Below are 13446 nucleotides of genomic sequence, written 5' to 3'. Positions count from 1 at the left end.
GAAGAGCTCGGCCTCTCCGAGGGCAGTGTGGGATGGAGGATGCCCCCACAGGTGCGAGACCTCTGTGCTCAGATAACAGAGGCAGGGCCTGCTGACACCTCCCCAGGCATCTTCCCCTCATTCCTCTCAGCCCTGCCTTTAGTCTTTGCCTTCCTTTCCTCTCCCTTTAGGGGGGAGATGGGGGGGGCAGGGGGGGTAGAAAAAGAATACAAGACAGGAAGAAAGCCACCGTATGAATTCCCGAATTCCCTTCCTTCAGGAAGCACGAGCAGGAGAAGGGGAGGAACTGATAACAGGCCTGCTCCAGGCCCAGACTTGGAGGTATCTGTGAAATAGGAGCACTTTCTTCCTTCCTCCCTCCCTTCCTCCCTTCCCTCCTTCCTTCCCTCCCTTCTGTGTCCCTGTTCCCTCACGCTGGGCACTTTCTTCCCTGTTTCCTCTACACTAAGAAGCAATTATAACATGAACTCATCCTGTCAACAGGGCATGCCTTCGTTTGTTGTTTTCCCCAATCCCTCCTCCCTACAACTCACCTGAGTGTTCCAGGTCTCTCAAGCCCAGACCCATGGGTGCTCTGCTCTTTTCTTCGTAATCAAACCCATTGGAAATGTATTCACCTTGAGCCATAAATGATCCATGGATCCTCGAGCTACGTCTTTCCAGCTATTTGCATTTAAAAGCCTGGAGCTGATGGGACTTCCCTGGTGGTCCAGTGATTGGGACTCCGGGCTTCCACTGCAGGGGGCGGTGGGGAGGAGGGGAGGTTTGATCCCTGGTCGGGGAACTAAGATCCCACCTGCCAAGCAGCACAGCCAAAAATTAAAAAAAAAAAAAAAAAAGCCTGGAGCTGAGTTGAAATCTTGAGAGTGAATTGGTAGAGAAGGTCTGAGAGGTGAGGCAGGTCTGTTATTCCATCTGCAGAGAAGGCTGGATTCCAAGGGAGAGTATATGGGGAGGGGGCGCTGAGTACGTCACTCATCTCAAGGGTATTTGCCTCTTCCTATGGCCCCTGCTTTTGAATTTTCCCACCTGGAAAAGGGCTGGACCTAAGGTAAGCATTCAACCAATATTTCAAATGAAAAATAAAATGGAATATATAGTGGCAACAAAACTATAGTCACGGTGGTGATGGTGAGTTCTTGGGTAAATAATGTCTATTGAAAAAACTGACGTCGTGAACACTGAATTACTGATATGACATCAGAGATGGTTGATGTGCCTTGCCATCAACATAGCAACCCTGGCCATTGAACCTCTGAGTCTAACAAGATTTGTCAGGGTAAACACATTACTTGTAAACAATCAGAGAAAAGTTGAGAAAGCTAGTTTTAGAGTTTGTGATATTCAGTACTGTGTTCCATGACATGTGGAAGGCCCTGCACCCCCGTGACAAACCCATGGCCTTTGCTTCTGTGACTCACACTGACGCCTTTGCATGGTCTTGCACAGCCCCTAACATGACTGCAGCTCTTCTGTGCAGGCCCAGGGCCTTGTGTTCTTTGCTCCCCCGCAGAGGGCCTGGGACAGGGCCTCACATAGAGTAAGTGCAGTCCTTGGGGAATGAATGGCCCAGAGTCTTCTGCTTCCTGGGTGAGGATAGAAAACAGCCTGTGGGGGCTTCCCTGGCGGCGCAGTGGTTGAGAATCCGCCTGCCAGTGCAGGGGACACGGGTTCCAGCCCCGGTCTGGGAAGATCCCACATGCCGCGGAGCAACTAAGCCCGTGCCCCACAACTACTGAGCCTGTGCTCTAGAGCCCGTGAGCCACAACTACTGAGCCCACGTGCCACAACTACTGAGCCCATGTGCCACAACTACTGAGCCCATGTGCCACAACTACTGAAGCCCGTGTGCCACAACTACTGAGCCCATGTGCCACAACTACTGAGCCCACGTGCCTAGAGCCCGCGCACCGCAATAAAGAGCAGCCCCCGCTCTCAGCAACTAGAGAAAACCCGCGTGCAGGAGGGAAGACCCAATGCAGCCAAAAATTAGATAAATGAATAAAATAAAATTTTTAAAAAATTTTTAAAGAAAAAGAAAACGGCCTGTGTAGGGTGGAAAAATGCCTATGAGCAGGGGAGGAGGAGGCATCACTGGGCGGCCCCAGGGTGTTCAAGCCACCTGTCAGCTTTGAGGTCAGAGACTGCCTGGGCCACGGTGGTGACAGTCCTATACCATTGGTGAGATCCCCAGTGACACCTGTCTTCGCCTTCCCTACCTGGCAAGGGTCTCTCGTCCGCTAGGTGTAGACACCATGTCTCCTCCCCTGTGAGGCCCTTCCTGACCGCTCCGGGCAGCACCCAGGAGTCAATCACTAAATCCTTTGTGCTTCCTCAGCATTTTGCTCAGATCACCTGAACTTTGCTAAGTGTGTCAGCTTTAGCCTCTTCCACTAGTCTGAAGCGTCCTAAGAGCAGGAGCCACGCAGTTACGTTCTCTCAGCTCAGCGCTCATTCCGATGAAGACAGTCAACGTTATCTGATGGGTAAATGAACGAATTAAGAACTGAATAGATACAGTATCCATGGTGGGCACAGTGGGAAAGAGACCGGGGACACCTTTCCAGATGATCTTTAAAGGCTTTACAGAAGGAAACTGGGGAGATGCTGGCAAGGCACATAACGGATCATTCTTCAACCGCAGAAGCGCTTGAGGTAGATACAACCTGTGCTTTTTAGTAAAATCTGTGCCCCTTTATGGACACAGGCTGGGTCTGAATTTCTGTTCTACATCTCCATGGCTCTCCTACTCGCTCTGACTTTTATCACATTCATCTCCGGGGTCAGACCTAGTACACCACGTTCAAAGTCATGTTCATAGGTAGGCACAGCACATCATGTATAAGAGCAGCTCTGCTTCCCTTACCAGCGCCTACCTCCAAGTAGATGCACCCAGACCAGTTATCAGTTCTTCAGAGAGAGACAGAGTGACCTGTGGCTAGGAGCTGACTTAGGACCAGACCTTTCCTGGATGACTCTGCCTTGTTACCGGTGTTACCCAGTGTTGGCTGGGTGTGAGAGCCCTCTTGGGAGGCGCATTTACCTGCAACCAGGCTAGAGGCTGAAGCTCTCATTGCCAGAATGCAAGATGCTGAGCAGGCCTTTCTGATAGGAACTTCAGGACACCCCTAGAAGTGCCTGATGGCCAGCTCCCAGGGAAAGACAAGTTGGACTAGGGAGACACTGTCCCCAAAGAGATTGATGTGTTTTATTCATGGGGGATTGTTTGAGGTGTAGAATAAAGGTTCAAAGCTTGAGCCGAAGCCGGCTCTGAGTGATAAGGGCACAGGGAAGAGGAAGTGTCCTCCCCAGCAGCCCTCTGCAGCCCACCGAGTCTGCTCCTCGGGTCAGGGTAGGCCCAACCTGAGAGGCCTGAACATAGTTTCTTATTATCCAAAAACTGATATAGGTTAACAGAAAAGAGTTGAGAAATGAAAACAGTCCTGTGTCTACTGTAGAATAAAGAAGCAGCTAAACCCTGCTCCCTCAGAAGAGTAAGCAAATAATCAATGCAGGGTGTTTCTGTAATTCTAGCATCTCTCTTCAGCATATAATCACATAAATTATATGAGCAAAACTAGATTAGGGCTTGGAGTAGAAATCGCTTTATCCTTATAGTAACACCATGAAAATTGTTATCAGTGCAACTAAGCTGGGTCTTGGGAATTATTATAGATATTATTATTAGAGATCATTAAATGCAGTGGGATCCTGAGAAAGCATGATCTGCACCTGTGGGGACCCAGGTAAATGCTGAGGGGGCCTCAAGAGCCTCTGCATGGTGTTATGATCCATTTGCTGGATAAAGCCATGAGGGGACATTTTGGAACCAATAGTCAGGTGTGAAAAGAGAAGGAAAGACCAGGCCTCACTTTTGAGGGGCAGTGTATGGGGAGGGCAGGGAACTTTCCTGGGGTAGAAGCAAGTTGAGGTGTCAAGGCTTAGGGACGCTGACTCGATTATGTATTCAAAGCATGACTGGGGTGGGAGAAATGTACTCTCGGGTTGTCCTCCATCTGGACCAGCAAAACTAACTCCAACTATTAGAAGAGATGTGCTTGTCTGACACTGAGGGATGAACTAAAGAAAAATCATTTTAATAAACTAAAAGGGGGACTTCCCTGGCAGTCCAGCAGTTAAGACTCTGAGCTCCCAGTGTAGGGGGCACGGGTTCGATCCCTGGTTGGGGAACTAAGATCCCACATGCCAATCCAGCATGCCACGCGGCATGGCCAAAAAAAAAGACACTAGAAGGGAAAGCCCAATAAGAATTTTAGCGATGGCAGGAAGAAGACCCTTGGTGAGCATGGCCATAGAGTGACCTGGTCAACACAATGATGACGACTTTGGAAGGAAGGACACTGGAAGGGAAAGTAGGCCCACAACTGCTGAAGTCCCAAGCAGTGGAACCACAGCAACACTGTGTGGAAAAGAACACCCCACACAGAAGGTGAGCACGTGTCCAGCATAAGAAAGTCAGCAGAGCCAGGGACTGACCTAGAGCTCCCAGCCAAACAGAGAACACCAAAATCCTGGGGACGTTGGGAGAGACGCCAGGGTACTTGTCATAGGTGGGATCTGAATCTGAGAAAGTTTTTGTTTAATCTTAAAGGACAAGTTGTCCCCACCAAGCAGGAAGACTTGAGGACATAGAAGTATTAGCCACTATGACTATTATAGATACTATGGTTGTAAGGCATAACTGCCACAGGATTTCAGAGGTGTAAATTTAGCTGCTCACTTCTCTCTAGGCTTAGTTTGATCATCTGTAGCTCAATGAGTTTGACCGGACAATATCTGTTTCCTTCCAACTCTAATGGATTATGATGCTTAGAGTTTGGAAAGGAAGGAAACTCAGTAAAATTGGATCCAATGAAAAAAACATGGCAAGAGGCAGCAAAGGAAAGGTGAGCTTAAACTTCTTAAATAAATATGATAAGGTCACTTGTCAGGAATAATTCTTATTAAGGTGTCCAAACTATCTCTGCCTGGGACCATGGAGAGTTCCTGATCACAGGACATTCAGGGTTTTTTGTTTTTTTTTTTAAATTTTATTTATTTATTTATTTTTGGCTGCATTGGATCTTTGTTGCTGCGCGCAGGCTTTCTCTAGTTGCGGTGAGCTGGGGCTGCTCTTCGTTGCGGTGCACGGGCTTCTCATTGCGGTGGCTTCTCTTGTTGCGGAGCATAGGCTCTAGGCATGTGGGCTTCAGTAGTTGTGGCAGGCGGGCTGAGTAGTTGTGGCTCAAGGGCTCAGTAGTTGCGGCTCGAAGGCTCTAGAGCGCAGGCTCAGTAGTTGTGGTGCACAGGCTTAGTTGCTCCACGGCATGTGGGATCTTCCCGGACCAGGGATCGAACCTGTGTCCCCTGCATTGGCAGGCAGATTCTTAACCACTGCACCACCAGGGAAGTCCCAGGACTTTCAGTTTTAAAATCGGGAAAGTCCCAGGTAAACCAAGATGAATTAGCCACCCTACTTAGGACCACAGATGCCCCCAAAATAATATTGCGTGGAGTAAACATAGGAATGAGAACTAGGTACTTTAATACAAATAAATTGGAATTTGATAATGAAGGATGTGTGTTCTTGTAAGAAAGCACACTTAATAGAAAGATAACACTGCACTAAAGAAGGAAAAAGCACACCTGAACAACAAATCTATGACCCTCAGAGAATATTTGGGTGTGAAAATAAAAGGAGAAAGAAATAGATATTGTATTATTCAGGGAGCATGCTTCCAAAAGCCCAGCCAGGCATATAATATGTATGATAGTTTACCAAGGCAAATCAAGAGCTTAAACAAACCCTAAGATTATTAGGCAAATTTAAACAATTATAAGAGTAAATGACTTTCTGTTTTGAGTTGAAGGAAGAGGAGAGTAGGGTTTACTTATTTTGTCTGGGGATCAGGAAAGTTGTTTTTCATGGGCTATTGCTGAGAGAGTATTACATTCCAAGTTCAGAATGGCACTGCTGGGACCTTCAACTTTTAGATTGCACATCTGAGGCATAAAGTTGTTTGTTGTGTACTATGTTTGGTATAAGTTTGTCTCACTGTTTCTCTACTAAGAACTCTTTTTAAATGCAGTTTGTTACTGTAGCACTTTTTACAATGAAACTCTACTTGAACAGTTCCAAACTGTACATACTGTATGAAGCTTCTCCTCTCAATGGGTTTCTTATTTCTGTGAGGAATTTCATATCTTGCAGTGTCATGTAAATAAATGTTCTTGGATTGGAAGAATCAATATTGTGAAAATGACTATACTACCCAAAGCAATCTACAGATTCAATGCAATCCCTATCAAAGTGCCAATGGCATTTTTTACAGAACTAGAACAAAAAGTCTTAAAATTTGTATGGAGACACAAAAGACCCCAAATAGCCAAAGCAGCCTTGAAGGAAAAAAACGGAGCTGGAGGAATCAGACTCCCTGACTTCAGACTATAGTACAAAGCTACAGTAATCAAGACAATGTGGTACTGGCACAAAAACAGAAATATAGATCAATGGAAAAGGATAGAAAGCCCAGAGATAAATTCACACACCTATGGTCAACTAATCTATGACAAAGGAGGCAAGGATATACAATGGAGAAAAGACAGTCTCTTCAAGCACTTCAAGGTGCTGGGAAAACTGGACAGCTACATGTAAAAGAATGAAATTAGAACACTCCCTAACACCATACACAAAAATAAACTCAAAATGGATTAGAGACCTAAATGTAAGACCAGACACTATAAAACTCTTAGAGGAAAACATAGGAAGAACACTCTTTGACATAAATCACAGCAAGAGATTTTTCGATCCACCTCCTAGAGTAATGGAAATAAAAACAAAAATAAACAAATGGGACCTAATGAAACTTCAAAGCTTTTGCACAGCAAAGGAAACCATAAACAAGACGAAAAGACAACCTTCAGAATGGGAGAAAATATTTGCAAATGAATCAACGGACAAAGGATTAATCTCCAAAATATATAAACAGCTCATGCAGCTCAATATTAAGAAAACAAACAACCCAATCCAAAAATGGGCAGAAGACCTAAATAGACATTTCTCCAAAGAAGACATACAGATGGCCAAGAAGCACATGAAAAGCTGTTCAACATCACTAATTATTAGAGAAATGCAAATCAAAACTACAGTGAGGTATCACCTCACACCAGTTAGAATGAGCATCATCAGAAAATCTACAAACAACAAATGCTGGAGAGGGTGTGGAGAAAAGGGAGCCCTCTTGCACTGTTGGTGGGAATGTAAATTGATACAGCCACTATGGAGAACAGTATGGAGGTTCCTTAAAGAACTAAAAATAGAATTACCACATGACCCAGCAATCCCACTACTGGGCATATATCCAGAGAAAACCATAATTCAAAAAGAAACATGCACCCCAATGTTCATTGCAGCACTATTTACAATAGCCAGGTCATGGAAGCAACCTAAATGCCCATCAACAGACGAATGGATAAAGAAGTTGTGGTACATATATACAATGGAATATTACTCAGCCATAAAAAGGAACGAAATTGGGTCATTTGTTGAGCCGTGGATGGATCTATAGACTGTCATACAGAGTGAAGTAAGTCAGAAAGAGAAAAACAAATATCGTATATTAACGCATATATATGGAACCTAGAAAAATGGTACAGATGAACCAGTTTGCAGAGCAGAAATTGAGACACAGATGTAGAGAACAAACGTATGGACACCAAGCAGGGAAAACGGCGGGGGGAGTGGGGATGGTGGTGTGCTGAATTGGGCGATTGGGATTGACATGTATACAGTGATGTGTATAAAATTGATTACTAATAAGAACCTGCTGTATAAAAAAAATTTAAAAATAAGATTAAATTCCATCCTTTTCTTTACTTAAAAAAAAAAAAAAAGGGGAGTAAGGCATTGCCCCATGTCCTCACCACCCCAGCTCCTTCCCTACTGCCTCCTGTCATGTGGGGTTGGTTTGAGCTCCTTTGGAGGAAGAGGTTAGATGTAAACATTGAAGAAGTTGCTTTGGTGAGAAACTTTGTAAGACTTAGGGCTCAAACAGTGGTGCTTCAGCACCCAAGTGGCAAAGTACAAGACAAAGTGGGCAGAGAACTTCCTCCCCACTTCAGTGTGGAACCCAGTTTCACGCTGGCTCCCTGAGAACTGGCAGCTTTGGGACCCTTAGGAGATGGCAAACTCCCCAAGGACATTGATACATCAGCAGTGAGCAGTGAGATGCCCTCAGGGGACTCTATGAAAAGTGTCATTAAGAATATACATAGGAGGGGCTTCCCTGGTGGTGCAGTGGTTGAGAGTCTGCCTGCCGATGCAGGCGACACGGGTTCGAGCCCTGGTCTGGGACGATCCCACATGCCACAGAACAGCTAGGCCCATGAGCCACAACTGCTGAGCCTGCGCGTCTGGAGCCTGTGCTCCGCAACAAGAGAGGCCACGATAGTGAGAGGCCCGCGCACCGCGATGAAGAGTGGCCCCCGCTTGCCGCAATTGGAGAGAGCCCTCGCACAGAGGCGAAGACCCAACACAGCCAAAAATAAATAAATAAATAAATAAATAATAAAATTTAAAAAAAAAAGAATATACATAGGAAAATGATTCAGTTATACATACATATGTGTGATGGCCATTACGACTGGTGTGTACCACACTATCTTAATTACTGTGTAATAAGTCTTAAAACCAGTTAATGTTAATCCTCCAACTTTATTCTTTTTCAAAGCTGTTTGGCCATTCTATGTCCTTCCATGTGAATGTGAGACTCAGTTTGTAAATTTCTATCAGTTTGTCAAAAAACCTGATGGGATTTTGATTGACATTGTATTAAACCCAGACATCAATTTGAGGAGAAATGATATCTTCAGAATATGAGTCTTCTAACCAATGGATACAGTTTATGAGTCTTCTAACCAATGGATATAGTTTATCTCTCCATTTATTTAGAACTTCTTTAATTTCTCTGAGCAATGTTCTGTCATTTTCAGTTTGTATCTTGTACATCTTTTGTCAGTTTGGTCCCTAAGTCATTCATATTTTTGTTAGTTTGCTGATAGTTTTATTCAGGAATGGATGTTGGATTTTTTCAAATGTGTTTCCTAAGACTATTGATACGATTGTGTATTTATTTCTTTTTTAGTTTATTGATGTGGTAAGTTAACTGATTTTCAAATGCTAAAGCAACTTTGCAGTCCTGGTATAACCCAATTTGGTCATGGGGTTTTATCCTTTTTATGTATTGTTGAATTTTATTTGTTACAATTTTGTTCAGAATTTTTGTATCCATTATCTTGAGCAATATTGGTCTGTAGTTTTTTTTTTTTTTTTCCTGTAATATCTTTGACTAGTTTTGGTATCAAAATAAAGCTGGCTTCATAAAATGAGTTGGGAAGTATTCTCTTCTTCAGTTTTCTGAATGAATTTGTGTAAAGTGGATATTATTTTTTCCTTAAATGTTTGGTGAAATTCATCAATGGACCTGGAGGGTTTTTTGGCAGAGAGAGGTAGATTCAATTTCCTTAATAAATATGGGGCTATTCAGGTAACTATATCTTCTTGTGTGAGATTTGAGAGTTTGCTCCTTTTTCAGAATTTGTTCATTTTATCTAAATCATCGTATTTATTGTCAAAATATTGTTCATAATACACTATTACCTTTTAATATCTGTAGAATGTGTGGTGGTATCACATCTCTCCTTCCTGATATTGGTAATCTGTGTCTTCTCTCTCTCTCTCTTTTTTTAAACCTGATTAATCTGGCTAGAGATTAAGCAATCTTATTGATCTACGTTAAAAAAAAACATATTTTGGATTCATTGATTTTCTCTATTATTTTTCTGTAATCCATTTAATTTATTTCTGCTCTGACCTTTATTATTTACTTTCTTCTCACCTCAAGTTTCAGGGTTTGTTTTTTCCCCTAGTTTTACATGGTAGAAATTAAGTTTATTAGTTTGAAACCTTTATTCTGTTTAATATAGGTATTAGCCTTTTAAATTTCCTTCCTAAGTACTGCTTTAACAGGATCCTATAAATTTTAGTATGGTATGTTTTCATTTTCATTCAGTTCTAAATACCTTCTAATTTACCTTTGATTTCTTCTTTAACCCATGAGTTATTTAGAAATGCATTATTTAGTTTCCAAATATTTATTTGAGGTTTCTCCAGAGATATTTCTGTTTTCTTTCTTCCTTTCTTTCTTCCTTCCTCCCTCCCTCCCTCCGTTCTTTCCTTCCTTCCTTTCTTCTTTCTTTCTTTCTTTTTCTCCCCCTCTCTCTCTTTCCTTCCTTCCTTCCTTTCTTTCTGCACGCTCATGGGATGTATTTTGCCAGTTAAATAATACATCACCTTTGTGTCTGTATCAGATGGAATATAAGTATATTTTAACTGACAAATAATACAATATTATGGCATCTACTATAGGTTTGCGGGACTGGTTATGTTGTGAGGGTTTTTTTTAATTTAAAAATTTTTTTTAATTGAATGAAAGATTCTTTAAATTCTATAGTGCTTCACAATTTTCAAAAGTTTCACATACATGATTCCATAAAATCCCATAATAACCCTTTTTCCCCCTACACCTATGTTGTCCCTCCCCCTCCCCTTGCCCCACTGGTAACCACTAGTTTGTTCTCTATATCTGTGAGTGCACTTTTTTGTTTTATTCACTAGTTTTTTGTATTTTTAAGATTCCACATATAAGTGATACCATCTGATATTTGTCTTTCTCTGTCTGACTTATTTCACTTAGCATAATACCCTCCAGGTTCATCCATGTTGCTGCAAATGACAAATTTTCATTCCTTTTTATGGCTGAGTAATATTCCATTGTATATATAGGCCATATCTTCTTTATCCATTCATGTGTTGAAGGACATTTATGTTGCTTCCATACCATGGCAATTGTAAATACTGCTGCTATGAACATTGGGGTACATGTATTTTTTCGAATTGGTGTTTTTGTTTCTTTTGGATATATGCTCAGGAGTAGAATTGCTGGGGCATATGGTAGTTACTATTTTTAGTTTTGTTGAGAAACCTCCATACTTTTTTCCACAGTAGCTGCATTCCCACCAACAATGTAGGAGAGCTCCCTTTTCTCCACATCCTCACCAACATTTATTATTTGCATCCTTTTTGATGATAGCCATTCTGACAGGTGTGAGGTGATATCTCATTGTGGTTTTTGTTTGCATTTCCCTGATGAGCAGCAATGTTGAGCATCTTTTCATGAGCCTGCTTAATTCTGGTTTGGTCATAGAACATACTTTGTATGACTTGAATACTTCTAAATTTATTGAGACCTGTTTTATGGACAAGATTACTGTTTATCTTGGTAAATATTCCATATGCATTTTAAAAGAATATATATTCTCCTGTTGTTGGGTGGGGTATTCTATAAATTTTTATTTGATCAAGTTGATCGTGTTGTTCAAGTTTTATATATCCTTACTGATTTTCTGACTACTTGTTCTATCAGTTATTACAAAAGGAATATTGAAATCTCTAATAGTTGCAGATTTGTTTACTTTTCTTTTCAGTTCTATCAGTTTTTGCTGCACATATTTTAAAGGTCTATTATTGGGTACATAAAAGTTCAGTGTTGTTATACCTTCCTGATTAATTGACCTCTTTATCATTATGAAATAACCTTCTTTATCCATGAAATATCATCTGCTCTGAAGGTAAGTTTGTTTGATGTTAATATAGTCCCTCAAGCTTTCTTTTGATTAGTGTTAGCATGGAATATAATTCTCACCCTTTTTCTTTTCACCTAATTGCTTCCTTATAATTAAAATGCTTCTTATAAACAGCATATAGCTGTATTGTGCTTTTTATCCAATCTGATGATCTTTGCCTTTTAATAGGGGTGTTTAGACCATTTTCATTTAATGTGATTATTGAGGTAGTTAGGTTTAAATCTGTTACATTGCTATTTATTGTCTCTTTGTTTCAGCTGTTCTTTGTTCTCTTTTTTCTTTTTCTGCATCTTTTAGATGAACTGAGTATCTTTTATGATTTCAGTCTATCTCTTTTGTGAGACTATTAGTTAAAACTCTGTTTTATTTTTTAGTGGTAGCTTTAGGATTTAAAGTATACATTTTTAACCTACACAGTCTCAATGCAAGTTTTTCCGTTTTTTTTTTTTTTGGCTGCATTGGGTCTTAGCTGCGGCAGGCGGGATCTTCTTTGCAGCCACAGGCTTCTCTCTAGTTGCGGCACACAGGCTTAGTTGCCCTGGGGCATGTGGGATCTTAGTTCCCCCACCAGAGATTGAACCCATGTCCCTGCATTGGAAGGTGGATTCTTAACCACTGGACCACCAGGGAAGGCCCTCAATGCAACTTTTAAAAAAGGTTTCATGGTCACTGAAATTTACCAACATTAGTTTTAATTTGAGATTATTCTTCAGAGCAATTTATCCAAATGTGAAGAGTATAGCACACTAGCTAGCCTTTGTTAAAAGTTATATTGAATGTTACTATTGTGAACAAAAAAAAAAACAACCAAAGAGTGTTGTTTTAACCCATCAGTTAAAACATGCCAGCTTTAACCCACCAGTTCTACAAGGGTTAAATTGTAACCCACTGCAATTTCCAGACAGTGCACCCTGAGAGGAAGAAACACTGGATGAGGGTCCCTGTGCTTTGGATAAACAGGCCCTTATTTGGATGTATCTCAGGAAGAATTTCAATGACCCCAGATTCTTGCATCTTCCTATACATAGAAAAGCACTAAAATCCTTAACTTGAGATATCTGTTCTTTGTGATTAGCAGTCATCTTTTACCAAGATGTATACTTGACTGCATGTATTTCCTAGCCAAAAAAATTTATATATAAACTGACTTCTCCCCTGCCTCTTTGAAGCAGTTCCCTCAGAGCTACTAGAAGCTGTCTCCTGGGCTATAGTCCTCAGTAAGTCCCTGAATAAAACTTAAACTCACAACTCTCATGTTGTGCATTTTTCTTTAAGTTGATACTATAGATATTGATTTTGGATTTTCAACTTAAAAGCTTGAGTTATTAAGTTGAGTTATTAAAGTCATCTGAATGGAACAGACAGGGTTATGCTCTCCTACCTGGCCCTTGCGAGACACTCTGAAGGGTTTGTACACTTTGCCTTTGACAGGTGAGTGCCAAATAACTTCCACTTGCCCCACAACAAAGCCAATGAGATTCAAAGGTTAATTTAATAATTCCTGTTAGACAAATTCATCTGGGGGTCAAGATAACTATAAATACACAGTACATTCAGTGCTTAAAATTAGATCTAGGAAGGAGGGTGAAGTAAGATGATTTGTTTAACATTCTCTTTGGAGATAAAAGCCAGTAACAGACTTTTTCCTGGTACAGTCATTTCAGGCAATTTGCCTAAAAGATAAGATTATTTCGGGAAATCCTAAAAAGATGTGAAACCGCTCCCCACTCCAGTTTTTACCCT

At 41.4% G+C, this 13446-nt stretch overlaps 1 protein-coding gene across 4 annotated transcripts in view; it reads left to right on the top strand.

The window, feature by feature from the left end:
• The window catches only part of LOC309631946 (uncharacterized protein), a 122812-nt gene that overhangs the window by 94663 nt on the left and 14703 nt on the right, over positions 1 to 13446 (top strand). The window lies entirely within an intron of this gene.

This window comes from Balaenoptera borealis (assembly GCF_965194805.1).
Source record: "Balaenoptera borealis genome assembly, chromosome: 7".
Classification (NCBI taxonomy): domain Eukaryota; kingdom Metazoa; phylum Chordata; class Mammalia; order Artiodactyla; family Balaenopteridae; genus Balaenoptera; species Balaenoptera borealis.
This window is presented reverse-complemented; position numbering and strand designations above follow the sequence as displayed.